The sequence below is a fragment of the Oncorhynchus keta genome, chromosome 22, assembly GCF_023373465.1.
Source record: "Oncorhynchus keta strain PuntledgeMale-10-30-2019 chromosome 22, Oket_V2, whole genome shotgun sequence".
Classification (NCBI taxonomy): Eukaryota; Metazoa; Chordata; class Actinopteri; order Salmoniformes; family Salmonidae; genus Oncorhynchus; species Oncorhynchus keta.
Window position 1 is genome coordinate 25778009 of NC_068442.1, and position 27847 is coordinate 25805855.

The 27847-nt window shown below is 42.2% G+C and overlaps 1 long non-coding RNA gene across 2 annotated transcripts in view; it reads left to right on the top strand.

Moving 5' to 3' along the window:
• The window catches only part of LOC118401232 (uncharacterized), a 64504-nt gene that overhangs the window by 30527 nt on the left and 6130 nt on the right, over positions 1-27847 (top strand). Inside the window, exon 1 of one of the 2 annotated variants that reach the window (XR_008075456.1) lies at positions 26180-27344. The exons of the other annotated variant lie outside the window; for it this stretch is intronic. This is a non-coding gene — a long non-coding RNA (uncharacterized LOC118401232). Of the gene's footprint in view, positions 1-26179; positions 27345-27847 lie in introns of those variants that run through there. 2 annotated transcript variants of the gene reach the window in all.

Sequence of the window (27847 nt, forward strand, 5' to 3'; positions counted from 1 at the left end):
ACATATTTAACTGTACTGACCAGTCCAACTGGCGTAAGACTGCAAGTCCAGATCCTCACACATAATAATTTGTCAAAGCCAGGCAACAAACTAATCCTCAACAATAGCAGAGCATTGGAGGAGTTAGCACACCTAGTAGGTTGTCCTGGTGATGGACTCCTAAACAGATAATAACTTAATGCTAGGGCCATATTTAGAAGCAGCTGGAGGCAAGGCAGTAGAGGCAGCTGTTTTAGCTCAGACCAGCACAGCACTGAGAACCACCAGCAGCAGAGGAATGACTGGGGCATCTCTGCATAGCCAGCCAATTCATTTACATACTGTGCATTATCACAAAACATGTGTAGCGCTAGACATAAAGGATATGAGACATCCACACACAGCATTTAGATGCAAATGGCCTGTATTTAGATGCACAGCAGAATGCATTGTCACTGATGTACAGGTGAAGTATGTTTACTTTTGTATTCAAAGCACTGTTTGCTCTTTCATGCATGGATTTAGAAAACAACTCGTTGGAATTGAAGACATCGATCTGAAATAAACAAAAGATAAAGAAGCATTTCATGGGAATTTCAAACCAGTGGGCCTAATTAAGAATGAGCATCAACAGAGATGTAAATGTCGATGCTAGCGCTTTACAAGACCATATATTTATAGCACAATAAAACAAATTAGCACAGAGGGAAATTAAAACAAATACTTTTTACTGCATCAATCCCATATCATCTTTTGCAATTCAAAGGAGTCTTCTGGTTTGAAAAAATGACTCATAGGGGTTATTGCTCAAAACGTGGAATCTCTCTGGGAGGCCTTTGGGGTGAAAATGTAAATCACACCCCAACAACAACCCCTATGACCCAATTGGACAGTTGGGGGTAGAGATGGTGAGGGAGGAGGGAGACGCCTATATTACATATAGAAGAACTGTATCCCAGAAATGTCGCTTTATCATTAGGCCTCATTTATCATTGAGAGATAATATTGAATTAAATCAAATCAAATTTTATTGGTCACATACGCGTGTTTAGCAGATGCTATTGCGGCTGTAGCGAAATGCTTGTGCTTCTAGCTCCGATAGTGCAGTAATATCTAACAAGTGATATCTAACAGTTTCACAACATATACCCAAAATACACATACATCTAAGTAAGGAATGATTTCTAGATATGATCGTATTTGAAGCTGAGTGGATGCCACATTACAGTATATCCATTCCCTGTCCATGGCATCCCATCTAACCATTCACCACAGTCTGGAAGACCATTAGGACACATGGTGCCCTCTACTGGTAGCAAGTCTCTTGTGTTTGTGGTTCCAAAGAACATATCCAAGGTCCTCATTAAAAACCTTTGCTCACATTTCCTTGGCCACAAGACATAGATACTGTAATTTTGTGGCTTGGACTGGATGATTTTCTTGGACTAGATGACAGAGGTTCTCCACAGTTGCTTTCAGTATCCTGCTCTTTCTATTTAAAATGATACAATGTCTTTCTCCTTTGGTTGACTGATCATTTAAACTGCATACAAAACCTTCCATGACATAGACCACGTGTCAAACTCATTCCACGGAGGGCAGAGTGTCTGCAGATTTTCCCTACTCCCTTGTACTTGATTGCTGAATTAAGGTCACTAATTAGTAAAGAACTCCCCTCACCTGGTTATCTAGGTCTTAATTGAAAGGAAAAACCAAACTGAACTAGAATGGGTTTGACACCCCTGACATAGACTGACCAGGTGAATCCAGGTGAAAACTATGTTCCCCTACTGATGTCACCTATTAAATCCACTTCAATCAGTGTAGATGAAAGGGAGGAGACAGGTTGAAGATGGATTTGTAAGCCTTGACACAAATGAGACATGGATTGTGTATGTATGCAATTCATAAGGTGAATGGGCAAGGCAAAAAACTTAAGTGCCCTTGAACAGGGTATGGAAGTAGGAGCCAGGCGCCCCAGTTTAAGTGTGTCAAGAATTGCAACACTGCTGGGTTTTTCACAATCAACAGTTTCCCATCTGTATCAAGAATGGTCCACCACCCAAAGGACATCCAGTCAACTTGACACAACTGTGGGAAGCATTGAAGTCAACATGGGCCAGCATCCCATGCCCCAATGAATTGAGGCTGTTCTAAAGGCAGAAGGTGGTGTAACTCAATATTAGGAAGGTGCTCCTAATGTTTTGTACACTCAGTGTGTGTGCGTGCGTGTGTGTGTGTGTATATATATATATATATACACACACTCTACCTACATGCACATACTACCTCAACTAACCGGTGCCCCCGCACATTGACTCTGTACAGGCACCACCCTGTATATATTGTTATTTTTTTACTGCTGCTCTTTAAGTACTTGTTACTTTTATCTCTTATTCTTATTTTGAAACGTCACTGTTGGGCTCGTAAATAAGCATTTCACTGTAAGGTTGTATTCGGCACATGTGACTAATACAATTTGATTTGATATATACAGTACTAGTCAAAAATTTGGACACCTACTCATTCAATTATTTTTATGAAATAACACATGGAATCATGTAGTAACCCAAAAAGTGTTAAACAAATCAAAATATATTTTAGATTTTAGATTCCTCAAAGCAGCCACCCTTTTCCTTGATGACAGCTTTGCACACTCTTGGCATTCTCTCAACCAGCTTCACCTGGAATGCTTTTCCAACAGTCTTGAAGGATGCTGTGCACTTTTCCTTTACTCCTCGGGCCAACTCATCACAAACCATCTCAATAGGTTTGAGGTTGTGTGATTATTCAGGCCAGGTCACCTGAGGCAGCACTCCATCACTCTCGTTCTTTGGTCAAATAGACCTTACACAACCTGGAGGTGTGTTGGATCATTGTCCTGTTGAAAAACAAATGATAGCCCCACTAAGCGCAAACCAGATGGGATGGTGTATCGCTGCTGAATGCTATGGTAACCATGCTGGTTAGGTGTGCTTGGAACCAAAAATCTCAAATTTGGACTCATCAGACCAAAGGACAGATTTCTACCAATTTAATGTCCATTGCTTGTGTTTCTTGGCCCAAGCAAGTCTCTTCTTATTGGTGTCCTTTATTAGTGGTTTCTTTGCAGCAATTCGACCATGAAGGCCTGATTCACGCAGTCTTGATGTTGAGATGTGTCTGTTGGAAGTATGCTTGGGGTCATTGTCCATTTGGAAGACCCATTTGCGACCAATCTTTAACTTCTTGACTGATGTCTTGAGATGCCGCTTCACTATATCTACAAAATGTTCCTGCCTCATGAGTCATCCATTTTGTGAAGTGCACCAGTCCCTCATGCAGCTATACACCCTAGCAACATGATGCTGCTACCCCCGTGCTTCACAGTTGGGATGGTGTACTTGTCAAGGCTGTGTGGAGAGACGGACCAAGGCGCAGCGTGCTCTGAGTTCCACATCTTTATTTTTGTGAAACTTACAAAACAAGAAGGAAACAAACAACGAACCATAACATAAGCGGTGCAACATGCAGTAACTCCAAACAAGATCCCACAAAACACAGTGGGAAAATGGCTGCCTAAATTTGATCCCCAATCAGAGACAACGATAAACAGCTGCCTCTGATTGGGAACCATACCAGGCCAACATTGAAATAAAACACCTAGATAGGAACACCCCCCCTAGTCACACCCTGACCTAACCAAAATAGAGAATAAAAAGGCTCTCTGTGGTCAGGGCCTGACAGTTCTTTGGCTTGCAAGCCTCCCCCTTTTCCTCCTAACATAACAATTGTCATTATGGCCAAACAGTTCTATTTTTGAGGACATTTCTCCAAAAAGTACCATCTTTGTCCCCATGTGCAGTTGCAAACAAAGGCTTGCTTTTTTAAACAGAAATTTGCATACAGTAGCACTAATTCCAAAACGTTTTGGGACACTGTAAAGCCCATGGAGAAAAAGAGCACCTCCTCCCAGCTGCCCACTACACTGAGAATAGGTATCACTTTCACCAACATCGGCAAACATCTCAGCACCCCCTGCAGCAACTTGCCCAAGCCCCCACACTTCTCCTTCACCCAAATCCAGACAGCTGTTGTTCTGAAAGAGCTGCAAAATCTGGACCCCTAAAAATCAGCTGGGCTGGACAATCTGGACCCTCTCTTTCTAAAATTATCCGCCAAAATTGTTGCAACCCCTATTACTAGCCTGTTCAACCTCTCTTTCATATCGTCTGAGATCCCCAAAGATTGAAAAGCTGCCGGGGTCATCTTCCTCTTCAAAGGGGGTGACACTCTAGACCCAAACTGTTTTAGACCTATATCCATCCTGCCCTGCCTTTCTAAAATCTTCGAAAGCCAAGTTAACAAACAGATCACCGACCATTACGAATCCCACCGTACCTTCTCCACTATGCAATCTGGTTTCCGAGCTGGTCATGGGTGCACCTCAGCCATGCTCAAGGTCCTAAACGATATCATAACCGCCATCGATAAAAGACAGTACTGTGCAGCCGTCTTCATCAACCTGACCAAGGCTTTCGACACTGTCAATCACCACATTCTTATTGGCAGACTCAAATGACTGCCTCGCCTGGTTCACCAACTACTTCTCAGATAGAGTTCAGTGTGTCAAACCTGAGGGCCTGTTGTCTGGCAGTCTCTATGGGGGTGCAACAGGGTTCAATTCTCGGGCCGCCTCTTTTCACTGTATATATCAATGATGTCGCTCTTGCTGCTGGTGATTCTCTGATCAACCTCTACCCAGACGACACCATTCCATATACATCTGGCCCTTCTTTGGACACTGTGCTAACAAACCTCCAGACAAGCTTAAATTTCATACAACACTCCTTCCGAGGCCTCCAACTGCTTTTAAGTACAAATAAAACGAAGTGCATGCTCTTCAACCAATTGATGCCAGCACCCTCCCGCCTGACTAGCATCACTACGCTGGACGGTTCTGACCTAGAATATGTGGACAACTGCAAATACCTAGATGTCTGGTTAGACTGTAAACTCTACTTCCAGACTTACATTAAGGATCTCCAATCCAAAATTAAATCTAGAATCGGCTTCCTATTTTGCAACAAAGGCCAAACATTCCCTCGTAAAACTGACTAACCTACCGATCCTTGATTTTGGCGATGTCGTTTACAAAATATCCCCCAACACTCTACTCATCAAACTGGATGTAGTCTATCACAGTGCATTCCATTTTGTCCCCAAAGCCCCATATACTACCCACCACTGCGACCTAAATGCTCTCGTTGGCTGGCCCTCACTACATATTCGTCGCCAAACCCACTGGCTCCAGGTCATCTACAAGTCTCTGCTAGGTAAAGCCCCGCTTTAGCTCTGTTGGTTACCTTTATAATCCCTATTTAACAATTATGAGCCATGAGGTAGAATAGAAGTAGTGAGCTTTGTTATATTCAGACACCTGGTGAAAATACTAGGTGGATGTCTGTTGTAACCCCTACGTAAATGACACAGATGAAAGTCTGATATTAAATTAGACTAATTAAGCACAATATTGGGAGCAAATTGCATGGTCTGAAAAGTGCTTAGCCCTGTTTAACTGGGCTAATTTATTGCAATGGCTTCCCTTGCACTCCCATCAGGCGTTGCTGCTGCCTAATGGGTATCCTGAATGGGAATCCATAATAAATACAAATAGTAGTAGTTGGAATCTTACCGCACTATTCATGTATGCATGTCTACAGATTTAGATAATGGATATTCGCTATCGTTCAAGTTAAAATGTTTATTTTTTCTGGCCTATTCTCACTCGCTTTTAGAGTTACAGTATTATCTGAAAGTCAATGTGGGGGCCATTCTGTGACCTGTGAATGTGACCAATAGCGCTAGCTGTGCCACTAGAGATCCTGGTTCGAGTCTTGGCTCTGTCACATCCGGCCGCAACCGGGTGACCCGGGTTAGGGGAGGGTTTGGCCAGCAGGGATATTCTTGTCCCATCTCACTCTAGTGACTCCTGTGGTGGGCTGGGCGCAATGCACGCTGACACGGATGCCAGGTGTACGGTGTTTCCTCTGACACATTGGTGTGGCTGGCTTCAGGGTTAAACGGGCATTCTGGCAAGAAGCAGTGTGACTTGGCTGAGTTGTGTTGTGTTTCGTAGGATGCATAGCTCTCGACCTTCGCCTTTCCCGAATCCGTACGGGAGTTGCAGCAATGAGACAAGACTGTAACTACCAATTGGATACAACAAAATTGGGGAGAAAAAGGGAGAACAAAAAATCTAATAAATAAAGATTCTTCCCTCAGCTGTGAACCATTACTAACAGTGGATGGAACTCCTTGTGGGTATTAAAATCAAACCATCATTGCTGAAATGTCTTGGTCAAAGTGGCAAGGCATTCTATAGACTATGTTAACCCTCTGCAGTGCAAATGTTTGTTTTTCATCAAATAACAGCCAATCAATCAATCAATCAAATGTATTTATAAAGCTCTTCTTACATCAGCTGATGTCACAAAGTGCTGTACAGAAATGCCCACGGTGCCTAAAACCCCGAGAAAGGCCAGAACCTAGGAAGAAACTAGAGAGGAACCAGGGTATGAGGGCTGGCCAGTCCTCTTCTGGCTGTTCCAGGTGGAGATTATAACAGAACATGGCCAAGATGTTGAAATGTTCATAGATGACCAGCAGAGTCAAATAATAATCACAGTGGTTGTCGAGGGTGCAACAAATCAGCACCTCAGGAGTAAATGTCATTTGGATTTTCAAAGCCGATCATTCAGAGTATATCTACCGTTCCTGCTGTCTCTATAGAGAGTTGAAAATAGCAGGTCTGGGACAGGTAGCACGTCCGGTGAACAGGTTAGGGAGCCGCAGCAGAACAGTTGAAACTGGAGTAGCATCAGACCAGGTGGACTGGGACAGAGAATCATCAGTCCTGAGGCATGGAGGGCTCAGAGAGAGAGAGAGAGAGAGAGAGAGAGAGCATACTTAAATTTACACAGGACACTGGATAAGACATGAGAAACACTCCAGAAATATAACAGACTGACCCTAGCCCCCCGGCACATAAACTACTGCAGCATAAATACTGGAGGCTGAGACAGGAGGGATCGGGAAACACTGTGGCCCCGTCCGACAATACCTCAGGAGAGGGTCAAACAGGCAGGATATACTTTTCCAAAGCACAGCCCCCATACCACTAGAGGGATATCTCAACCACCAACTTACCATCCTGAGACAAGGCCGAGTATAGCCCTTAAAGATCTCCCCCACAGCACAACCCAAAGGGGGGCGCCAACCCGGACAGGAAGAGCACCAGTAATCCAGTGACTCAGCCCCTGTAATAGGGTTGGAGGCAGAGAATCCCAGTGGAGAGAAAAGAACCAGCCAGGCAGAGACAGTAAGGGCGGTTTATTGCTCCAGTGCCTTTCCGTTCACCTTCACACTCCTGGGCCAGACTACACTCATAGGACCTACTGAAGAGATGAGTCTTCAATGAAGACTTAAAGGTTGAGACCGAGTATGCGTCTCTCACATGGAAAGACAGACCATTCCATAAAAATGGAGCTCTATAGGAGAAAGCCCTGCCTCCAGCTGTTTGCTTAGAAATTCTAGGGACAGTAAGGAGGCCTGCGTCTTGTGACCGTAGCGTATGTGTAGCGTATGTGTAGGTATGTACGGAGGGACCAAATCGGAAAGATAGGTAGGAGCAAGCCCAATGCTTTGTAGGTTAGCAGTAAAACCTTGAAATCAGACCTTGCCTTAACAAGAAGCCAGTGTAGAAAGGCTAGCACTGGAATAATTTGATCAAAGTGTTTGGTTCTAGCCAAGATTCTAGCAGCCGTGTTCTGCACTAGCTGAAATGTATTTTGTGCTTTATCCGGGTAGCTGTAACGTAGAGCTTTGCAGTAGTCTAACCTGCATCTAGGGTATTGCCCAATGTTAAATTGTGTTCTTCAGTTAGGTGGTTAACTGACTTTTGTACTCTGTGTAGGTGGAGGGAGTCTGGAAGGGCATCTAGGAATCTTTGGCTTGATCAAGAATTTTTAGCACGACTTTTGATGATCCTTGGTTGGGGTCTGAACAGATTATTTGTTGCGATATCAAACATAATAAAATGGTGGTCGGATAGTTCAGGATTATAATGAAAAACATTAAGATCCATAACATTTATTCCACGGGACAGAACTTGATCCAAAGTATGACTGTGGCAGTGAGTAGGTCTGGAGACATGTTGGACAAAACCCACTGAGTCGATGATGGCTCTCAAAGCCTTTTGGGGTGGATCTGTGGACTTTTCCATGTGAATATTAAAGTTAGAATATTATCTGCCATGACTACAAGGTCCGATAGGACTTCAGGGAACTCAGTGAGGAATGCTGTATATGGCCCAGAAGGCCTGTTAACAGTAGTTATACAAAGTGATTGAGTAGGCTGCATAGATTTCATGTCTAGAAGTTGTTGTTTTTTATTGAAATTTGCTATTGTAAATGTTAGCAACACCTCCGCTTTTGCGAGATGCGCGGGGGGATATGGTCACTAGTGTAGCCAGGAGGTGAGGCCTCATTTAACACAGTAAATTCATCAGGCTTAAGCCATGTTTCAGTCAGGCCAATCACATCAAGATTATGATCAGTGATTAGTTCATTGACTATAACTGCCTTGGAAGTGAGGGATCTAACATTAAGTAGCTGCATATCCACACAAAGATATGCAGCTAGAACAGTATAATCTAAAACTGCAGCACATCTTCAGGGACACATCTACAGCATGTTGTTTCGCAATCGCCTCAAATGTAATTTCTGAAAGCCCATATGTTGTTAATAAAAATGAAGAAACATTTTAAAGGTGGCAAAGTATAGACATGTTGAAAGTGTTACTGTGTCTGAAAGGCTGTCTGGCTCAGTAGAACCAAATGAACATGTAAGAAATTATATGGTTTCTGCATGCATCATTCTAAATGTATGAATCATCAAACATTGCATGCTTGCGCGTGCATGTGTGCACACACACCTCACTTTGTGTGGAGGTGGTGAGTGTGAATCAGACCCAGGGGATCACGTCACATCATAGATAGCCACCATCGCCTAGCAACCTCACCCCCGAGGCCTAGAGGAGGAAGTGAAAACTGAAAGTTGATCCTCTTTTAAAGTATCATAATGCATCTTTTCAACAGGGGGACAAAAGGCTTAACCCCTTTGATGTTGATTTCTGTTTTGTTTTTATCAGCATTAATTTAGGATACCTGATACTTAAAATACCCATGTGAGGACCATTTAACGTCACATAATTTAGTACACACACTTTGGTATGGGATTTGATTGTATGTAGAGTAGTTCGTTTTTTTGTGACGTTTAAAATGATTACCATCATAATACTTGTCTCAAATTGTAAACAGTGCAATTTAATAATGCTACAGTAAACCAGCATTCCCTCTGTGTGGCTGTAAATTACTCTCAAGTTGTTTTGTTACCAAGGCAACTACTGTAGCTATCTAGTACACCTGCTAGCTACTTCAGTGGCATTTTCTGCCTGCAAATCTGCAAATGAACACATTTCTAGCTGCAAATGTGGTAAATTATAGCAATGGTGTTAAAGGGATAATCCACTTGGGCCTCTATGTTTTCTCTGGAAAATATTGCAACTCCATGGAAGGTTAGTTCCATTCCACTAGCATCTTGTGGAACACACCTTAAATGTTGTTCATTATTTTCCATAGAACGCATAGCCCCCTTGTAGATTATCGTTTTCATAATAATTCACATTTTCCTGCTGTAGCAAACTGGCTTAAATTAAGATCCTACACATGTAAATGGTCCAGCCAGTGGCGTCCAGACTCTGAGCTCCTTTTAACCTTGTAACTAGACAAATTATTATCTTCCTGCTCGACAGTTCCGAGGAGGCACACCCATACTGCAGGTGTAGCTGGGCCTAAAATTTGCATTGTTTAAACTTGTCAGGTTGGACCGGAGATTTAAAAAATGTTCAGTCCTCAGGCAAGTGCAAGTGGTCTCAGCAGGAGCTGCAGACATCTCATCCCCTGAAGACGCACTTCTCTGAGACACACAGACTTGTTGCTTTGGATCTGAGCTGAAGACATGATTCTTAGATGTAGATATCTCCACCCTTGTAGCAGTTTAGACTGTTACATTCCTCCAAGACATCTTTCAATAATTATATTGTTTATCATCACATTCTTTTGGGTCTTTGGACACAATCTGAAAGTTGTTGATGTTTACTACTCTTCTTTCTCATTGCTGTTACTATGGTGTTTGAGGCAAGCTGTTAAAATTGTAACACGCAAATTGAACACTGCAGTAAACAACGTCAATGATTGATGATTCATACATTTAGAATGATGCATGCAAAAACCATATAATTTATTACATGTTAATTTGGTTCTACTGAGCTAGACAGTCTTTCAGACACAGCAACACTCTCTCTCTGTCCACCCCCCGAGCAGGGTCTTCAGCACCACTCTGTTGCTCTGTCCACCCCCTGAGCAGGGTCTTCAGCACCACTCCCTTGCTCTGTCCACCCCCTGAGCAGGGTCTTCAGCACCACTCTCATATTAAAACACTCAAGACCTGGGTCTCAGCCTTTCTGTGGGATTTGTTATTCATTTGACCCCCACGAGACGGTCTGCAAGGCGTAATGTGTTGAAAATGTAACCAAATTAGCTGTGGTTCAGTCATAATTTAGGTGTATCGATAATCCGTAACAAAAATAACTTAGTTGGGGTTACATGGTCTCAAGCCTTTTTCCAATTTAAGATGGTCGAGAAATGTGTAATGACAGTCTGTGCTGAGTGAAAACACATTCTCTCAGTTGACTGTTTTTCAGAGAAATGTATTCAACAAATAAAAATCTCAAGGCAAAGCGTCCCAACTGCAGACAACAGCCAGAGAGAGAACTCCCAAAGCTCAGGGTGCATGCTCAGCCAACAGAGCCCCCTTTCACCCATGTCTGGGACATGATGGGGTAACTCTGTGACCCACTAACATGGCTGTGTAAACACACACACACACACACACACACACACACACACACACACACACACACACACACACACACACACACACACACACACACACACACACACACACACACACACACACACACACACACACACACACACACTCCAGTGGAATAAAGGACCTGCCACTATATATTTATCTGGATCAGGAGCAACTCACCAGAGGGAATGGGCTGACCCCCCCACTGTATGGCAGCTTTGTCACCATGATGAGAGATAGGTGTCTGGCTCTTGGGTCCATCTTCAGTGTTGACCAATCCATCTTTCAAGTCCTCAGCTGATAACCTCTTTGTTTGGCCTCGCCAGTCACCGGTGGTTTGTACAATTATCTGTGTTATGTCTGTTTATTGAATGGACTCCAAGTGTAAAGTATAACATGTGATGTTGAGATGTTGTCTTGAGTGACCCTATCAACAGGGTCAGTCACCCTATAAGAATACAGATGAGAATGAATTGGTTAGATGCTCATAGATATAAAGATACAGTAGAAATTACTGGTGAAAAATTATTTTAATAAAGAGTGAAAACATGAGACCAAACATATGTTGTGTGTAGGCACAGTGTAATGTAAACATGTAAAGAAAAACTATATTGTTGAGAAAATAAATATCAAACACATCAGCTTACTGTACGTGGGCCACCCAAACGACCATGCAGTTCATGACAGTTCAGACAAAAAAAAAACAAATTCAATTATTTTCCGTGATGGCAACCTACACTACTATTATATGACACACACAGAAAAACATACACATTCTCCCACTCATGACGCTCACCCATACAGGTGTGTCAGGCACCCAAAAAATCTGAGGGGGCACAAAGTACATGAGGATGGCTGGGGGGTGGGCCAGCCATTTTTCAAGCAGCTTTTTCCTGCAATCTAGAGACATAATTATTATGCTGAATTCTATGTAAAAAAAATAAAAAAGATCTAAGGTCTACGGTATCTAAGCTTACCTCTTGAGATGCATGTATCCTCCTGACTATTGGTTATTATTTAAAGAAACTAAATATGCTTCTCTGCATCTCTGCTAAAAATCTGGGTAACATTTGGAAAGGAATGTGAGTCTTGTTCAGTAGATTTAAAGGGAGATTTCACCCTGGCTCTGCCACAGTATATACAGTGCATTCAGAAAGTATTCAGAACCCTCCACTTTTTCCACATTTTGTTACTTTACGGCCTTATTCTAGAATTGGTTAAATAATTGTTTTCCCTCATCAATCTACACACAATACACCATAATGACAAAGCAAAAACAGGTTTTTTGAATTTTTTGCAAATGTATAAAATTAAATTTTTACATAAGTCTTCAGACCCTTTGCTAGGAGGCTAGAAATGGATCATTCTTGAGATGTTTCTACAACTTGATTGGAGTCTATCTGTGGTAAATGTAATTGATTGGACATGATTTGGAAAGGCACACACCTGTTTATATAAGGTCCCACAGTTAACAGAGCATGTCAGAGCAAAAACCAAACCATGAGGTCGAAGGAATTGTCCGTAGAGCTTCGAGACAGTATTATGTCAAGGCACAGATCTTGACACATATGTGTCTTATATCGGTTGAAAGCTTAAATTATTGTTAATCTAACTACACTGTCTGATTTACAGTAGCTGTTACAGCGAAAACATGCCTTGCAATTGTTTGAGGATGGCGCCCCACATCAAAATATTTTTACACCGGCAGTTTCATACATTCACAAATAACGATTAAATATGCACTCACTTTTTGAAAATCGTCCTCTGATTTGTCATCCAAAGAGTCCCAGCTATAACATTTAGTGTTGTTTTGCTAGATAAAATCCTTCTTTATATGCCAAAAAGTATGTTAAATTGGTGCCATTGATTTGTGTAATCCACTCGTTCAACATGTAGAGAATTGAATCCGAAAATCTACCCGTAAACTTTGTTTCAACAAGTCAAAATACGTTTCGATCTACGTTTCGATCTACTCCTCAGATACCCTAAAATGTAATCAAAAGATTTAGATGCACTATTGTAAAGTGGCTGTTCCACTGGATGTCATAAGGTGAATGCACCAATTTGTAAGTCGCTCTGGATAAGAGCGTCTGGTAAATGACTTAAATGTAAATGTAAATGTAATAATATTTCTTACGGAAAGAATGTTCAATAGGAAACAGATTTTAGCAGGTGCGTAATCTCTTCATAGCGCGCACATACACAGATATCCACGAATATCCTTCTGCTAAAACTGATATTTCTCAATCGTTTTTGAAGTTACAAGCCTGAAACCTTGAGCATAGACTGCTGACATCCCGTGGAAGCCATAGGAATCCATGGAGCTAATTTTCAATATGACCATTCTCTTAAATTTCTAAGAGAATGGTCTCTCTCTCAAAAAATACATTCTGGTTGTTTTGTCTTTGTATTTTCTCCTACCATATCTATTGTGTTATATTATCCTACATTATTTTAACATTTCTACAAAATGGAAGAAGTTTGTAATGTAACAAAATGTGGAAAAAGTCAAGGGGTTTGAATACAAGCCAGAACAAACGCAGTTTCATTTCACTGGTAGAATCTGCAAGTTTCGACCTTGTGTAAATTTGTCTGCTCATTGTGAACAACAAGGTCCGGCATTCATAGGGAATGCAGATACCACCCTGCTAGGTAGATGGGTGTGCCCACAAACTTGCAAGATTTTTTTTAAAACATCTGTTTTTCACTAACTTTTGTCATCATGCCTGTGAGGTGTTCTGTGTCTGTCTGTGTTAATTACAAATGAATTCGAAAATGAGTTACTGTATCTTTCATTGTTCTACCTACCAGAGATTTAGCCCGATACTGCCAGTGACGTGCGGCAATCAAGAATGACGCTTACGGTGCTGAAAGATTATTAGAGGGATTATGAGGCTGAACTGATGGGGAATCCATTTCGATGATAGCTGAGAAGTTTTTTCCTTCACAACATAACAGAAGATTCTTGATTAGAAAATGCTAGCATGTTAGCCTAGCTGGACTAGGTAAGTTAGCTTGCTAGCTAACATTACAGTCCTGTATTGAACTCTGAAAGCCATCAGCTAAACCATATAGCTAGCTAACTATATTTTGGATGCAGACTGTCAATCAATTTTCACCTATGGCATGGTAGACACTGCTAGAATGGTACCTTCAGCAGAGTAAACATGTTTGTTTGTTTTATCTTTGACTAGGGTTATTTAACGCAAACTCGCTAACGTTAACAAATAAGAGTTGCTCAATCTGGTAGCTCAACCCTTGTCTGGAAAATACTAAAAATAGATCTGTCCACCTCTGGCCTGCTCGCCTCCCTACCACTGAGGAAGTACAGTTCCCGCTCAGCCCAGTCAAAACTGTTCGCTGCTCTGGCCCCCCAATGGTGGAACAAACACCCTCACGACGCCAGGACAGCGGAGTCAATCACCACCTTCCGGAGACACCTGAAACCCCACCTCTTTAAGGAATACCTAGGATAGGATAAAGTAATCCTTCTCACCCCCCCCCCTTAAAAGATTTAGATGCACTATTGTAAAGTGGCTGTTCCACTGGATGTCATAAGGTGAATGCACCAATTTGTAAGTCGCTCTGGATAAGAGCGTCTGCTAAATGACTTAAATGTAAATGTAAATGTAATATAGCTAACTCACTCTCTGTTTGTGTGTTTTTAGCAATGATGAATGTGTACATTCATGGCCAAAAGTTTTGAGAATGACACAAATATACATTTTTACAAAGTCTGCTACCTCAGTTTGTATGATGGCAATTTGCATATACTCCAGAAGGTTATGAAGAGTGATCAGATTAATTGCAAAGCCCCTCTTTGCCATGCAAATGAACTGAATCCCCCAAAAACATTTCCACTGCATTTCAGCCCTGCCACAAATGAACAGCTGACACCATGTCAGTGATTCTCTCGTTAACTTCTTTGGGGTAGGGGGCAGTATTGGGTAGCTTGGATGAAAAAACGTGCCCAAATTAAGCTGCCTGCTACTCAGCCGTAAAAGCTAGAATATGCATAAAATTCAATTTGGATAGAAAACACTCTGAAGTTACTAAAACTGTTTGAATTATGTCTGTTAATATAACAGAACTCAGATGGCAGGCAAAAACCTGAGAAAAAATCCAACCAGGAAGTGGGAAATCGAGGTTTGTAGTTTTTCAACTCAGTCCCCATTGAAGATACAGTGGGATATTAGTTATGTTTCACTTCCCAAGACTTCCACTAGATGTCAACAGTATTTAGAACCTGTTTTGAGGATTCTACTCTAAAGGAGGGGCTCATAAGAGCTCTTTGAGTGAGCGGCAGAGTGCCACAGCCTCGGTCTGGCGCGCTCACGTGAAAGTTAGCTACGTTCCACTTCATTTGTACAGACAAAGGAATTGTCCGGTTGGAACATTAATGAAGTTTTATGTTAAAAACATCCTAAAGATTGATTCCATACTTAGTTTGGCATGTTTCTACGGGCTGTAACAGAACTTTTTAAACTTTTTGTCCGACGTTCGGCACGACCTGAACGCGCTTTTGGATTTGTTTAGCAAACGCCCTTACAAAAGAACATATTTCGACATAAATGATGGACATTATCGAACAAATCAAACATTTATGGTGGAACTGGGATTCCTGGGAGTGCATTCTGATGAAGATCATCAAAGGTATGTGAATATTTAAAATGCTATTTCTGAGTAATGTTGACTACCCAATATGGCAGCTATCTTTTTGGCTGCTTTGTTGTCTAAAGGCTGTACTCAGATTATTGCATGGTTTGCTTTCTCTGTAAAGTTGTTTTGAAATCTAACACAGCGGTTGCATTAAGGAGAAGTTTATCTAAAGTTCCATGTATAATAGTCGTATCGTTATCAATGAGTATTTCTGTAAATTGATGTGGCTCTCTGCACAATCACCGCATGTTTTAGAACTACTGAACGTAACGCGCCAATGTAAACTCAGATTTTTTTAGATAAATATGAACTTTATCAAACAAAACATACATGTAACATACATACATTGTTTAACATGAAGTCCTATGAGTGTCATCTGAAGAAGATCATCAAAGGTTAGTGATTCTTTTTATCTCTATTTCTGCTTTTTGTGACTCCTCTCTTTGGCTGGAAAAATGGCTGTTTTTCTGTGGCTTGATGGTGACCTAACATAATCATTTGTGGTGCTTTCGCTGTAAATCCTTTTTGAAATCAGACACTGGGGCTGGATTAACGAAAATTAAATTTTTCAAATGGTGTAAAACACTTGTATGTTTGAGGAATTTTAATTATGAGATTTTGGTTGTTTTGAATTTGGCGCCCTGCACTTTCACTGGCTGTTGCGGGGGTTCCCCTAGCGAAACGGGGTTCTTGTCCTAGACAGGTTAACACAGGTGTGAGTGTTGACGAGGACAAGGCTGGAGAACACTCTGTCATGCTGATTGAGTTCGAATAACAGACTGGAAGCTTCAAAAGGAGGGTGGTGCTTGGAATCATTGTTCTTCCTCTGTCAACCATGTTACCTGCAAGGAAACACGTGCGGTCATCATTGCTTTGCACAAACAGGGCTTCACAGGCAAGGATATTGCTGCCAGTAAGATTGCACCAAAATCAAACATTTATCGGATCATCAAGAACTTCAAGGAGAGTGGTTAAATTGTTGTGAAGAAGGCTTCAGGGCACCCAAGAAAGTCCAGCAAGCGCCAGGACGTCTCCTAAAGTTGATTCAGCTGCGGGATCGGGGCATCACCAGTACAGAGCTCAGGAATGGCAGCAGGCAGGTTTGTCTTTCTGCCAAATTATTGGCAGAAAGACAAATTCAACTCCATCTTTCATCGAATCAGATGGCTTATTCATCACAAAACCATTTGAATTTGCCAATTATTTTAGTCAATAACGAACAGTAAGCCATCGTATTCATCCATAAAAAAAACAAATCATGAAAGAAAACTATTGGAAGTTTGAATTTTGAAAAGTTGGTTATCGATCAATAATGACAATCCTCGTGGCATTTACAACTTAGATGGAAAGATACTGAGGATGGTAGCTGACTCTATAGCCACTCCTATGTGTCATATCTTTAATCTGAGCCAAGAGAAAAGTCTTTGTGTCACGCCCAGGCCATAGAGAGGTTTTTATTCTCTATTTTGGTTAGGCCAGTGTGTGACAGGGTGGGCATTCTATGTTCATGTTTCTATGTTTTCTATTTCTTTGTGTTTGGCGAGGTATGGTTCTCAATCAGGGACAGCTGTCTATCGTTGTCTCTGATTGGGAATCATACTTAGGTAGCTTTCTTCCCTCCTTCAGTGTGGGATCTTGTTCTTTTGGTTGTGTGCATGTAGTTGGCACAACGAAGCTGTTCGGTCGTTGTATTCTTTATTGTTTTGTTTTTACCCAAAAGGTTTCACTTCATTATTAAATTATGTGAAACTCAAGGAATGTTGCGTCTTGGTCTCCTCCTTCCGATGACACCCGTTACACTTTGTTCTCAGGCCTGTGTAATGGCGTTCGTCTGTTGAAGGAGAGTCGGACCAAAATGCAGCGTTGTGGTTACTCATGTTCTTTAATGTAGAATAGCGATACATGAAATAACTTATAAATAACAAAACAACAAACGGAACGTGAAGAACCTAATTACAGCCTATCTGGTGAACACTACACAGAGACAGGAACAATCACCCACTAAATACACAGTGAAACCCCGGCTACATAAATATGGTTCCCAATCAGAGACAACGAGAATCACCTGACTCTGATTGAGAACCGCCTCAGGCAGCCAAAGCTATGCTACACCCCTACTCAGCCGCAATCCCAATGCCTACAAAACCCCAATACGAAACACAACAAAATAAACCCATGTCACACCCTGGCCTGAACAAATAATTAAAGAAAACACAAAATACTAAGACCAAGGCGTGACAGAACCCCCCTAAGGTGCGGACTCCCGGACGCACCTCAAAACCATAGGGAGGGTCCGGGTGGGCGTCTGTCCATGGTGGAAGCTCCGGCTCGGGACGTGGACCCCACTCCATAAATGTCATAGTTTCTCCCCCTCGCGTCCTGGGATAATCCACCCTTGCCGCCGACCATGGCCTAATAGTCCTCACCCAGAACCCCACTGGACTGAGGGGCAGCTCGTGACTGAGGGGCAGCTCGGGACTGAGGGGCAGCTCGGGACTGAGGGGCAGCTCGGGACTGAGGCAGCTCGGGACTGAGGGGAAGCTAGGGACTGAGCGGAAGCTCGGGATTGAGGGGCAGCTCAGGACTGAGGGGAAGCTCGGGACTGAGGGGAAGCCCAGTACTGAGGGGAAGCCCAGTACTGAGAGGAAGCCCAGTACTGAGATGAAGCTCAGGCAGGTAGTTGGCACCGGTAGATCCTGGCTGGCTGGCTGATCTGGAAGATTCTGGTTGGCTGGCTGATCTGGAAGATTCTGGTTGACTGGCAGATCTGGAAGAATCTGGTTGACTGGCAGATCTGGAAGATCATGGCTGACTGGCGGATCTAGCTGCTCTGGCTGCTCCATGCAGACTGACAGCTCTGGTTGCTCCATGTAGACTGGCAGCTCTGGCTGCTCCATGCAGATTGCAGCTCTGGCTGCTCCATGCAGATTGGCAGCCCTGGCTACTCCATGCAGACTGACAGCTCTGGCTGCTCCATGCAGACTGGCAGTTCTGGCTGCTCCATGCAGACTGGCAGCTCTGGCTGCTCCATGCAGACTGGCAGCTCATGCTGCTCCATGCAGACTGGCAGCTCTGGCTGCTCCATGTAAACTGGCAGCTCTGGCTGCTCCATGTAAACTGGCAGCTCTGGCTGCTCCATGCAGATTGACAGCTCAGGCTGCGCTGAACAGGCAGGAGGCTCCGGCAGCGCTGTAGAGGAGGAAGGCTCTGGCTGCGCTGAACAGGAGGGAGACTCCAGCAGCGCTGTAGAGGAGGAAGGCTCTGGAAGCGCTGAACAGGCGGGAGACTCTGGCAGCGCTGGAGAGGCGAGACGCACTTTAGACCTGATGCGTGGTGCTGGAACTGGTGGTACTGTAAAGAGAACACGCACAGGAAGCCTGGTGCGGGGAGCTGCCACCGGAGAACTGGTGTGTGGAGGTGGCACTGTATAGACCGGACCGTGCAGGCGCACTGGAGCTCTCGAGCACCGAGCCTGCCCAACCTTACCTGGCTCGATGCCCACTCTAGCCCGGCCAATACGAAGAGCTGGTATGAACATCACCGGGCTATGCACCCGCACTGGAAACGCGCTCCATAGCATAACACGGTGCCTGCCCGGTCTCTCTAGCCCCCCGGTAAGCACAGGGAGTTTGCGCTGGTCTCCTACCTGGCATAGCCATACTCCCTGTAAGCCCCCTCCCAATAAATGTTTGGGGCTGCTTTTCGGGCTTCCTTGCCAACCGTGTTCCCTCGTATCGTCGGCTCCTATCTCCGGCTGCCTCTGCTCTCCTAAGTGCCTCCACCTGTTCCCATGGGAGGCGATCTCTTCCGGCCAGTATTTCCTCCCAAGTGTAACAACCCTTGCCATCCAAAACGTCTTCCCATGTCCACTCCTCCTTTCGCTGCTTCTGCTCTCGCTGTTGCCTGTTACCACGCCGCTCGGTCCGGGTGTGGTGGGTGATTCTGTAACGGCGTTCGTCTGTTGAAGGAGAGTCGGACCAAAATGCAGCGTGGTGGAAGCCAAAGTAATTCCGCTATCCAAGAGTGGTAAAGCGGCCTTTACTGGTTCTAACAGCAGATCTATAAGCTTGCTGCCAGCTCTTAGCAAACTGTTGGAAAAAAAACGTTTGACCAAATAAAAGGCTATTTCGCTGTATACAAATAAACAACAGACTTTCAGCATGCTTATAGAGAAGGGCACTCAACATGTACTGCACTGACAGAAATTACTGATGATTGGTTGAAAGAAATTGATAATAAGACAATTGTGGGAGCTGTACTGTCAGATTTCAGTGCAGCCTTTGATATGATTGACCATAAACTGTTGTTGAAAACAACCTGTGTTATGGCTTTTCAACCTCTGCCAAATCGTGGATTTAGAGATATCTATCTAATAGAACTGAAAGGGTTTTCTTTAATGGAAGCTTCTCTAATGTCAAACATGTAAAGTGTGGTGTACCACAGGGCAGCTCTCTAGGCCCTCTACTCTTTTCTATTTTTACCAATGACCTACCAATGACCTGCCACTGGCATTAAACAAAGCATGTTTGTCCATGTGTGCTGATGATTCAACCATATACGTATCAGCAACCACAGCTAATGAAGTCACTGAAACCCTAAACAAATAGTTGCAGTCTGATTTGGAATGGGTGGCCAGCAATAAACTAGTCCTGAACATGTGTTAAACTAAGAGCATTGTATTTGGTACAAATAATTCTAGACCTTAGCGGAATCTGGTAATGAAGGATGTGGCTGTTGAACCAGTTGAGGAGACTAAATGACTTGCCATTACCTTTGATTGTAAAATGTCATGGTCAAAACACATATATTCAATGGTTGTAAAGATGGGGAGAAGTCTGTCCGTAATAAAGAGATGCTCTGATTTTTTGACACCACACTCCAAAAAGCAAGTCCTGCAGGCTCTAGTTTTGTCTTATCTTGATTATCGTCCAGTCGTGTGGTCGAGAGCTGCAAGGAAAGACCTACAGTAGTTAAGCTGCAGCTGGCCCAGAACAGAGTGGCATGTCTTGCTCTTCATTGTAATCAGAGGGCTGATATACTATGCATGCCAGTCCTTCTTGGCTAAGAGTTGTGGAGAGACTGACTGCATTACTTCTCGTTATAAGAAACATTGTGTTGAAAATGCCAAATTGTTTGCACAGTCAACTTACACACAGCTCTGACACACAAACTTACCCCACCAGATATGCCACCAGGGGTCTTTTCACAGTCCCCAAATCCAGAACAAATTCAAGAAAGTGTGCATTATTATATAGAGCCATTATTGCATGGAACTCCATTCCATCTCATATTGCTCAAGTGAACAGCAAACCTGATTTAGATTTTTTTATAAAGCAACACATCAAGGAACAACACCTCTCTCCTATTTGACCAAGATAGTTTGTGTGTATGTATTGATATGTAGGCTACAGTACCAGTCAACAGTTTGGACACACCTACTTATTCAAGGGGTTTTCTTTATTTTTACTATTTTTTACATTGTAGAATAATAGTGAAGACATCAAAACTATGAAATGACCTATATGGAATCATGTGTAACCTCTCTTTGCCTTGATGACAGCTTTGCACGCTCTTGCCATTCTTTCAACCAGCTTCATATGCTGAGTACTTGTCGGATGCTTTTTCTTCACTCCGCAGTCCCCACTTATCCCAAACCATCTCAATTGGGTTGAGGTCAGGTGATTGTGGAGGCCAGGTCATCTGACGCAGCACTCCATCACTCTCCTTCTTGGTGAAATAGCCTTTACACAGCACGGAGGTGTGTTTTGGGTCACAAAGACACAGCGGTTGGAACAGAAATCTCAAATTTGGACTCATCAGACCAAAGGACAGATTTCCACCGGTCCAATGTCCATTGCTCGTGTTTAATGACCCAATAAAGTATTTTCTTATTATTGGTGTCCTTTAGTAGTGGTTTCTTTGCAGAAAATCGACCATGATTTATGCAGTCTCCTCTGAACAGTTGATGTTGAGATGTGTCTGTTACTTGAACTCCGTGAAGCATTTATTTGGGCTGCAATCGGAGGCTGGTAACTCTAATGAACTTATCCTCTGCAGCAGAGGTAACTCTGGGTCTTCCTTTTCTGTGGCGGTCCTCATGAAAGGCAGTTTCATCATAGCGCGTGATGGTTTTTGCGACTGCACTTGAAGAAATGTTCAAAGTTCTTGAAATGTTCTGTATTGACTGACCTTCATGTCTTAAAGTAATGATGGACTGTTGTTTCTCTTTGCTTATTTGAGCTGTTCTTGCCATAATATGGACTTGGTCTTTTACCAAATAGGGATATCTTCTATTTACCACCCCTACCTTGTCACAACATAACTGATTGGCTCAAACGCATTAAGAAGGAAATATATTCCACACATGAACTTTTAACAAGGCACAACTGTTAATTCAAATGCATTTCAGGTGACTACCTCATGAAGCTGGTTGAGAGAATGCCAAGAGTGTGCTAAGCTGTCATCAAGACAAAGGGTGGCTACTTCAAAGAATCTCAAATATAAAATATATTTTGATTTGTTTCACACTTTGTTAGTTACTACATGTTTCCATATGTGTTATTTCACATTCCACAATGTAGAAAATAGTAAAAATAAAGAAAAACCCTTGAATGAGTAGGTATGCAGTGGTAACATCCTTCAGGGCTAAATGCAGCAAATACTTCCTTCATATTTCCCAGCCCTCACAAAATGTTCTCTGTCTGCATATATATTCTTACTATTCTGATTGTGCTAGTTAATATTATTTATTACTTTTTTGCCTTTAATTGTACACAACTGTAACAGGATTGCTTAATCTTTGTTTTGCTTCCAGAGTGGTTAATTGGAGGAAGGTTTTTTAAAAATGTATTTGGCAAGTTAGCATCTGTTAGCATGGCCACTGGGAACTATTGTCTGACAAGGCAATATCCTATGGCAATTGCTACTGAATACTATGCAACTGAAGAATTCCTTTCGCAAGCAAACAGTTTATTCTGAAACTGCTTTTCTAGTCAACATTTATACCACAGCTGTACAGGAACATCTGAGATGGCAGGAAATGTGTCAGCTGTCAGTGTGATGTGCGAAGAATGTTTGTCTAAGTACTGCAGAGGATGAGCAGAAAATCAGCCCCTTACCCTTCAAAGCCCTGTAGAATGTTCAGTAGACTCCAGCAGCAAGTGGTTCTATTAAACCATGTCATCTGCTTAACAAATTGCTGTGTTTGTCTCACATCTGGGGTTGTACTTATTATGTTATTTACCCCATGTTGTGTCCCGGCCCCTGGACAATTAAAATTAGCATGTCTAATTTCCACAGCAGTTCAATCTGGATCTTCCCAGAGCATTTATACTATTTTCCTTCTTAGATTAACTTTCAGTTAAGTTTAATTACTTATTACTTACTTATTACTTACAGAATGTTTAATGGCTATCAGAAAGGTATTGGCCATGGACTCTAGATTGTATGGTGAATCTGTGACTATTATCAACCTACTTTCTTGCAAAGCTGCCCAGAACCCCAAGGGCCAAAACAACAATTTAGTTGAGAGAGATGTGAGAGACATGAGGAATCCCCCACCTCCGTGCAAGGAGAGGCATTCCAGTTGGCATAGCTAGCCATTATTAACAGCCTTCATCTGGTTTTGTTTGGCAGTGGGGAGCTGAGAATTATTCAGAAGGAATTAAGGTATAAATTGTTCCTCGGACAGGAGAAATGAACTGAGTGCACCTAGACTGACATAGCTGTTCTTTCAAGGTCACGTGTGTGTATAACAAATGCTTCATCCCTTTACAGCATTTACAGACATTTAAGCTCCTCCTGGGTTGAATAGCAGACGCTGTACATTATAGAAAATACACAGACTATTAATCAGAAAATGCTTCAGACCATCTAGCCAGACTAGCCAACACTGTGCTAAAGATATGAAATACAGTATATAAATACAGAAGAGTTGACTTCCTATTCACCAATCACCACTCTTGCATTACAAGTTATAATGCTTTATTTACACACATCTCATATTTTTTTAATCCCGACGAGTCACATATTAGTGACTGCAGCAGCTGTAATTCATTAGCTGTGTGAACACTGATCCCCATTAGAACTGAGTCATCAGCCAAGCCAATCTCTGTTGATGGTGTGCTGCGCTCCAGTGGGCCATGCCAAGCAGGACACAGTGCTAGTACAAGGGCACAGATGAGGAGGCTCCCCTCATCCATGTGTATCTCAGTTCAGGTTCTGCATACCAGCCATTCACTCAAGGCTCGAGTATGTCATCACTTTCAAGGGTAATTTCACCATGGCTCTTCCATGGCATATAGTCATAACTATAATAACAACATTTTGTTTTTGTCATAAACATCACAATTATCCAAACCACAAGCTAGAACTAGCACATTTTCATTTCACTGGTAGAATCAGGAAGTATATACTTTCGTTGTATTCATCTGCTCATAGTGAACCACACAGTCCGGCATTCATTGCAAATGCAGATACCGCTGCTAAGGTAGATGGGGCCTGCCCACAAACGTGGATGATGGCATTGTGTACTTCGAAGGAACAATACAGAACTTCTGCAGGCAAGATTTGTTTTTACAATGTTTGTTTGTCGTCATGCCTCAACTACGTAGAGTAAAAATCTTATGCCACTTGTTTGGGAGGCAGTCATCCCATCCAGAACAATGTTTCAATTGATATAAACTAAGACAAGCTTCGATGTCTAAGAAACAATATACTGTATAACTGGAGGTGTTTCTTGGATGACATTTGATATGAATTTATGTAAGTGCGAGTAATGTGTTGCTTCAGAGAATGCTCAGAAGTACAGTTGAAGTCGGAAGTTTACATACACCTTAGCCAAATACATTTAAACTCAGTTTTTCACAATTCGTGACATTTAATCCTAGTAAAAAATACCTGTCTTAGGTCAGTTAGGATCACCATTTTATTTTAACATTGTGAAATGTCAGAATAATAGTAGAGAGAATTATTTATTTCAGCTTTAATATCTTTCATCAAATTCCCAGTGGTACAGAAGTTTACATACAGTATTTGGTAGCATTACCTTTAAATTGTTTAACTTGGGTCAAACGTTTCGCGTAGCCTTCCACAAGCTTCCCACAATAAGTTGGGTGAATTTTCACCCATTCCTCCTGACAGAGCTGGTGTAACTGAGTCAGGTTTGTAGGCCTTCTTGCTCTCACACACTTTTTCAGTAAGGCCCACAAATGTTCTATGGTATTGAGGTCAGGGATTTGTGATGGCCACTCCAATACCTTGACTTTGTTGTCCTTAAGCATTTTGCCACAACTTTGTAAGTATGCTTGGGGTCATTGTCCATTTGGAAGCCCCATTTGCAACCAAGCTTTAACTTTCTGACAGATGTCTTGAGATGTAGCTTCAATATATCCACATAATATTCCATCCTCGTGATGCCATCTATTTTGTGAAGTCCACCAAGCCCTCCTGCAGCAAAGCACCCCCACAACATGATGCTGCCACCCGCTTGGTTCACGGTTAGGATGGTGTTCTTCGGCTTGCAAGCCTCTCCCTTTTTCTTCCAAACATAACGATGGTCATTATGGCCAAACAATTATATTTTTGTTTCATCAGACCAGAGTACAAACTTTGTTCCCATGTGCAGTTGCAAACCGTAGTCTTGCTTTTTTATGGCGTTTTTGGAACAGTGGCTTCTACCTTGCTGAACGGCCTTTCAGGTTATGTCAATATAGGACTCGTTTTACTGTGGATATAGATACTTTTGTACCTGTTTCCTCTAGCATCTTCACAAGGTCCTTTGCTTTTGTTCTGGGATTGATTTGCACTTTTTGCACCAAAGTACATTCATCTCTAGGAGAGAATGCGTCTCCTTCCTGAGCGGTATGGCAGCTGCGTGGTCCCATGGTGTTTATACTTCCATTCTATTGTTTGTACAGATCAACGTGGTACCTTCAGGCGTTTGGAAATTGCTCCCAAGAATGAACCAGATTTTTGGAGGTCTACATTTTTTGCTGTCTTTGCTGATTTCTTTTGATTTTCCCATGATGTCAAGCAAAGAGGCACTGAGTTTGAAGGTAGTCCTTAGGTACACCTCCAATTGAAATGATGGCAATTCGCCTATCAGAAGCTTCTAAAGCCATGATATCATTTTTGGGAACTTTTCCAGCTGTTTAAAGGCACAGTCAACTTAGTGTATGTAAACTTCTGACCCACTGGAATTGTGATAGAGTGAAATAATCTGCCTGTAAACAATTGTTGGAAACAAGTACTTGTCTCATGCAGAAAGTAGATGTCCTAACCGACTTGCCAAAACTATAATTTGTTAACAAGAAATTTGTGGAGTGGTTGAAAAACGAGTTTCAATGACTCCAACCTAAGTGTATGTAAACTTCCGACTTCAACTGTTGGTCAATACAATTAAAATTGTGTATTGCTATGTATTTTGTTGTAGATGGTACTGTCGTGACTGTCCTGTGAGGATCCAGATTGATCGGATCAGCTTTGCAGTGGAAGACTTCGGCCAGACCCCCTCTCACCCGCAGAGGGGGAGAAGGAAACTTTGTGTGGTTGACAGTTCACGCCCTGTTGTAAATTCAACTCTGTCTCATTAATTATGCGAAAATAAGCACAATGTTTTTCAGACTGGGTAGTTTAAATTAAAGGAGAGGGTATCCATGTTCTCCCTCTCCAAATTCACAAAGGAATGTGCTTTTGTCTAGACAGACGTTTCCCCACCGAAACTCTAACATGTTCTAAAGTGAATACTGGAACAATATTTCTAACATAGAATGTGGGGAATGGTCAGAGGCGATCTAAATAATAATAATGTAATTTGGGTTGTTATTTTGTGGTGTCATTTAAAAATGTTATTAAGGAAATACTGTAACTTGAAAAGTATACAAACTTTATATATGAAGTGTCCATTCTCTACATCGTGTATGAAATATGAACAATTATGAAAGTGTTTTTGTGAAGAGAGGGATGTGATCTTAGAAACTATAAGAGGACATTTTCTCCCCTTGTGTGAGGTCAGAGAGCGTGTCAGTCTGACGAACTGCCCCTTTTGAAGAGCTGTATAAAATTAGGGGTTATGAATTAACATATTATACCAGAGAGGCGTTGAACTGCAGCTCACATCCAAACTTGTTCTAACTCTGAAATCTCAACACGAGGCAGAGAAGATAGTCACCTCCCGGACAATCCCAAGTTTAATTTGGGAGATGGTAAACAACCGCTCTCAAGGTGCCCCAAATTCCTAATGAGTTAATTATTACATGATTAATATAATCAGGTAACAAATAAACATAGTTAGTTGATTGGATAAATAACAGTCATCAGATAAATGAAAGTAAAGTACCAACATTTGCTTCCAACTCCTAGCTCTGCACAAGATAAGTTGGCAAAAATATTTACAAGCTGACGGCTACGATAGCTACATTTACAGTAAGCATGCATACACATGAATTGGGTAGTGTTTGTATGGTTTGTGTTTGTGTTTGTGTTATGGGGTTACAGGTGGTTAGAGGTAGCCTGAGGACCACAGAGTACCTTCTGGACCATGTCATCAATTTAGTTTACTCCTCTTTTTACCTTTTCTCTTTGTAAAACTCTGGAGTCATTCCACAGTGCCCCACTGAAAAATATCCTAAAGTGGCATTTTGAGTACACAAGCATAAGGGAGCGGACACACCATGCAGTAATGAAGAACAACAAGATCGTGTGACAGAAACCAGCAAGGGACACTGAAAGGTATAAAATCAAGACTACACCAGTAATGACACAACCACTTCATTCTTCCCTCTGTAGATTCTCAAAACAATATACAAAGAAAGACATGTCTAGAATAATCACCATGCAATGGGCTACAATTGACAAAAATGTTGTGTCAGTGGGCTAGAGGAGGTTTACAGACAGTGTATGAGAGTGATTTAGAGGTGCCATTTCTCCTCAATCTTCCATACACAACAATGCATACTGTGTATGAACTGCCCTCCTAAGACTTTTCACACCTTCTGTAGCCCACCAGCCCATTCAATTTGTTGACTGATCTTTCGACTCAAAAGCAGCTTGTCCATAAACAATACGCTAGCTGGTCCCATTCAGTTGACACCTTCACCAACAAAAGTGTGTTGGCCTATGTCCCGTTCACATTAATTGGTCTTTTGATCAATCAGATCCGTTCTGAAAAAGACAGATGTGATTAAGACCAATTAGTGGAAAAACGATCAGAATTGGGTTGCCTATGCAAACAC